This window comes from Echinops telfairi, unplaced genomic scaffold (genome assembly GCF_000313985.2).
Source record: "Echinops telfairi isolate 266 unplaced genomic scaffold, ASM31398v2 ScPeMD7_443;HRSCAF=831, whole genome shotgun sequence".
Classification (NCBI taxonomy): Eukaryota; Metazoa; Chordata; class Mammalia; order Afrosoricida; family Tenrecidae; genus Echinops; species Echinops telfairi.
The window spans coordinates 82,704,751-82,710,269 of NW_022104341.1; the positions used below are offsets into that span (position 1 = coordinate 82,704,751).

The 5,519-nt window shown below is 40.0% G+C and overlaps 1 non-coding gene across 1 annotated transcript; it reads right to left on the reverse strand.

Annotated features, from left to right (window-relative positions):
• Nucleotides 1-4,581: 4,581 nt before the first annotated feature.
• On the reverse strand, nucleotides 4,582-4,744 carry LOC115870242. Its single transcript, XR_004046612.1, has one exon. It is a non-coding gene; the product is annotated as a U1 spliceosomal RNA (small nuclear RNA).
• Between the last annotated feature and the right edge of the window lie 775 nt (nucleotides 4,745-5,519).

Below are 5,519 nucleotides of genomic sequence, written 5' to 3' on the forward strand. Positions count from 1 at the left end.
GTCCAGCTGGCGTCCCAAACCGGCGCTGCCTCTCTGCTCCTGCTTAGCGGCGGTCCACCCGAGGAGACTGAGGCAGCGCTGAAGTTGGGCAGAACACGAGTCCTCCGGGCTACAGATTCCGGGGCCTTGCAATTCCAGACCGTGGGCACTGGATTCGCAATAATGTGCCTGACACTGTGCTGAGGATGAATTAACTTGACTTTGTTCTAACCTTACAAGGTCTGGTGCAGGTTATGACCCTAACGTGTGTGACACCATGTGTATCTAGTTCACCTTCCCCAAACAGGACTGGCTGTAGAACTAGCTTGCGATTCAGAACATTCCTGGAATGGACAGCCCTGCCTTCTAACATCAGTATGCTGTTTTACCATTCGGGTGGGAGAGTTGACGTAGTGGCATTTGTGGCTCCAGTGTAGTTGGAACATGAATGGATTGGACATTGGATAGGGTACTGACTTTGGATCTGAAAGTGGAGCTTGACCAGCTGGAGGGACGTGAGGAAGGAAGCCAGGGCTTCCAGCACGTTTTACGTTTGCTTAGCCTGTTAAGAACCATTTCAGGAGGCAGGGGAAGGGAGGGAAAAAAGAGAAGCTGATACCAAAAGCTCAATAGAAGGTAAATGTTTAGAAAATAATTATGGCCCACTGCTGCCCAAAAATGATGGCAACATATGTACAAATATGCTTGATACAATTGATGTATGGATTGTTGTAAGAGCCCCCAATAAAATGATCCTTTAATTTAAAAAAGGTACAGGGTCAAACAAATGTTAATGATGTAATAAGTAAATTATTTAAATTTAAAAATAATTTATGAGGATTCTTTGCTAAAATACTACATTCTTATTATTAATATTGCATTTAATTAAACAGTTATCTAATAAATTGACACATGTGCTATTGTACTTTGTTTCCCACTTAATGTTAAATAATATAAAAGTGACAGAATTATATACATATACACATATACATAACTATTTTGTTTGCATTTGACATCTGGTGAAACATTTTTTTTCTTTTGATTTTTACAAACCCATATAAATGTATGCATGGCATTTTCTTTAGTTAAGAATCATCTAGTTAAACATGATTTGAATGCAAATTTTACTTCCCTGTATAGAACTATGTCAACAACACTGAAAGTCTCTTAATTAGGACTTTTATAAAAAATGAAATCAAAACATGTACAATTATACTCAATACAATTGATGTATGGATTGTTTTATAAGAGCTGTAAGAGCCCCCAATAAAATGATTCATTTAAAAAAAAAAACATTTCTGGAGAATCTCGAAACACTTAACCATTGTCTAGAAATCCCACTGTTCCAAACAGCATCATATTGAGATGGCTCCTGCATTACAGAGAAGGAAACAGAGCTTGGGGAAAAGTAACAAGTCTGAGCAGAAATAGCAAAACTTTTCTAAGTCACTTTACGGGAAACTTCAGAGGAAAAAAATGTTTTTAGATCAATGGCCTTTGTGTCAGCCTCCTAGTGAAATTTCCACTTATTTCACTGTGGAGCCATAACGCTATCTTTTGTGTCTGCCTTCAATATGAGTTTTATCCTTGTTCTACCATCTACTTTTTTCAAAGAAAGCCTTATGAGGCTAAAGGCATTTTGCAAAACAGGAAGACTCAAGCAGCCCATGATAAGGAGCTGTTCATTTATAGTCTTTTTTTCTTTTTCTGTTTTTCCAGTTACAAAATCTTATAAAGGACAAGCATAAGGAAAAATTTTTTGCAATGAAATCAGTTGCCTTCAAGTTCACTACATAATTTTTGTTTGGTTAGTACTAATGCATTTTATGGATAGCCTCATTGTTTACCTAGCAGTTAAACAATGTTTAACTAGAGCATATTTGTTGTTTTTGTTCAGTTTAAATTCTCTTCATGAAATGAAAATGTGAATTAAAAACAAATCTTTAAGTGAGGTCCAGTAGTCCTGAGAGTGGACAGGCTGAAAGGTAGAATCCGTAGGAGCCCCATCTCCAGTAAAGGTTCAAATCTGAGTTTCACTTTTAACAGAGTGCTGGAGCAAAGGTGGAGAAACAGGTAAACAGGTCTCAGGGGGGTTTTTTGGTTTGGTTTTGTTTTTTCAAACTCAAAGCAGGTGCTTAAGCAAGTGAATGCACCTTCCTTTCCATTCCGAAAAGCATTTCTGAACTCCCATGGAAAGTCAGAGCTCTTAGAAAAAACACGGAGATGGGTGAACAAACAAAAAGAAGACGGCAGAAGAAACATACTGAACACCTGAGGTGGGCACTTTAATTGTCAGCAGCTATGATGAAGGAACATGGGAACTGCTGAGCAAATGGAGGCCCGGAGGAGAGGAAACTTACCCAGCTCACACAGTCAAATGTAGGAGGAACTCAAATTGGAAACCAAGGCGCCACCTCCAGGGCTCCTGCTGTTCAGTCTATACTGGGGGTGGATACTTCTATAGTCAAGACCTCAGGCCAGCACCAGGGGAGAGGAAGATGACCAATAAATAGCAGAAGAAATTCACCTCAGGATGAGCACCAGATGCGAATGGTGGCACGTGAGCTCTCTACATCCTGCTCGGGGCTCAGAGTCTCAGATGGAACTTGAGCCACAAAGGAAGTGAGCCTGTGTGGTGGGGGAAAGGAAGTACCTCTGTTGATTATTCTGCAGAGAGCTCTGGGCAAGGAAAGTTGACATCCTGTAGTCCTGATAGCCTCTCTACACTTTTAGCAACCATATTGGAACCATAGGAAATCATTCATTTTGTTCTTAAAAAAGGTCTTTGGTGATGCGCTGGTTAATCACGCAGCTGCTAACCAAAAGACCAGCAGTTCCAACCCACTAGCTACGCTGAGGGACAAAGATGTGACATTCAGCTTCTGTAAAGATTTCTCCTTGGGAAGCCCTATGGGACAGTTCTCTGTCTTAATGGGGGACTTGACAACAGTGTTACTGTTATTGAGAAAAAGTACACAAGTATTAGAACAGCTCTGAAGCTTTGCAATGTAGCACTCATTCTGATATAGATATAGCCAACATACCAGAGTCCTGTGAGAGAGGTATTCATAATCTATTTCAAAGATTGAAGAGCCTCAGTTTAAATAGCTTGCCCAAAGTCACAGTCACTAAATTACAGATTTGAGATTTGAAATAGCCCTTTGCCATTAGAGCTGAGATATGTCTAGCATTTGTGCATTTTCCTTAGTGGGGTTGGGCAGGAGGCAGGGTTGTTCCAAAGGAAGTAAGCTCTTCGGTATTCTCTAACTTATTCTTGCATACTCTCTTTGTCTCTTCTCTCTCAGCCCCTCTCAGCAAATCTCCACACCACCAGAGTTTCTCCTTACTGTTTCCCTAATGCAAGTAGTGTCCTCATGGTTCAAATGACCAGCATATCACGCCATCTATACCCATAAAGACATTCATATTCCAACTTTCAGGATCAGAATTATAGTCACTCCCCTCAGACACCTACTGTTCCATTCTGCTGTTCCCATAGTCTTGATGAAATCACACACACACACCCCAAACCCCTTGAGTCTGATGTCTTCAAAGTCTGAAGTGCAGCAATCAGTAGTGATTTTGTGCCAGCAAATGAACTGCTGAGTCACTGCGGTTTCCTAGCCCCTCCATCCTCGGCTCTGAAAGTTATGCTGCTCCCTGTTACATGCAACCCTCACTCTCCTGGTCATCAAGTCAATGCTGACGCATAGTGACCCCTGTGGGTTTCTGAGACTAACTTTACCGAGTAGAAAGTCCAGTTTGTCTACCGCGGAGCTGCTGCTGGTCTTGAATTGCTCACCATGTGGATTGCAGCCCAACACATAACCACTACACGCTCCTACACGCAACCCTACACTTCCAATAGTTTTCAGAGCAACAGTCATCAGATTGGAAGTATGTATGCTTATCAGTGTACATAAAAACCCCAAAGCAAACTTGGGCATGGAAAGTATTGATAGAGGGGGGTCCAAGAGCCCACTATTAATCAAAATACTAGAAACGTAACATGGTTTAAGATTTAGTTTGTTAAAACTAAAAAAATAATTAAAAATCCACCCCTGCCCTCTCCTTGAACTAGAAATTCCTTTTAGGCTTAATAAGTGAGGATGTCCTAACTCAGGAAGGAGGCTAGCAAAATAAGTAGCCAGGCACAAAGCGTTCCTATTCTAAGACCTCACCTCAGGGTAGTGGTTTAGTAAGGCGAGGCACAGAAACATCACCCCAATTTAGATAAACAATTCCAACTGTTGCACTTTTAACAAGTCAGATTCATCAGGGAAAGGGGTAGGGGGAGTAATTCCATCAGACCCTGCAGAAGACTATGAATGCAACACCATGGAAGAGGTAGCAGGTGTCTTCATGAAGCTTCAGGGGTTGGTGGTCTAATGGCCCTGGAGAAATGTAGGTATAGATAATTTCCTAATGATCATTGCAAAACCTGTTCATCTCTTCCTATAGCCATAGTAAAATCCTGCTCCTGTTACATAATTTAACGTATATAACTTGTTCGACTTGCACTTGGTTTTTGAAGTAGTTTGGAGATAGCCTACCCTACTGTTTACTTCTGTCAGTGCTTGCAGAAATACTTTTTTTTTTTTTCAGGGGAGAGCAGGAACACAGTCCCCCACTACCACAAATTATGCAGTAGAGTTTCCCACATTTGGGGAAATCGCAGGGGTCAGCACATCGGAGTGCAATGGATAAGCCTCGCCCGGGGAAAACCACCTTCGTGATCATGGTATCTCCCCTGCCAGGTAAGTATGCAGAAGTACATTTTTAATTTCTTGAATTAACCTGCTCTCTGTCTTTGGCTGAATGGTGACAGGAATTCCTGGATTCCTTTGTCAGTCTGCAACAGTAGGACTCTAAATTTCCTCAACTTCCCTATACTCTCTATTCTGTAAATTAACCTATTTGAAAACACATCACTCCTTTCACAATCTATCTGTGCCCATGTGCAGAAGGCACACCAACACCTACTTTCAACCTTTCTAGGTTGCATTGTCCAGAATGCAAAGTACCCTGTGGTATGATCCTTACACAAGTCTAATTGCTTCAAATTCTTTGCTTTCAAAATTATTGACAAAGGGTTGTAGACTGTTGAAAATACTTTGGATGACAGATTTATGTGATTTTGGCAATATAACTTGGAAAGAGATAAAACAATTAAATCTCTTCTTGTTGACCTATATGAACAAATACAGTTTTCAAACTGTAAAGATAATAAATGAGAATGGAATTGATGTCAAACCTTGTCTCAGTGTCCAAATTAATATTATTCATCCACAGGTTTAAGAATTAAATGGAAAGATACAGCCCTAAACTTTTCATTAAAATATACATTTGAATTTTATGCTTAATTAGTATTGAATTTTGTACTGTATATTATGGCCTTCAATTATGTAATAATTGTACAATATTTTTAATATGTAGAACCTTAGGATTCCAGGAAGTTTTTTTAATTGTATAAATTTATATATATGTTGGTTGAAGAAAAGGATGCTAATTCTAAAAATTCAAGCATGAAATTACATTAA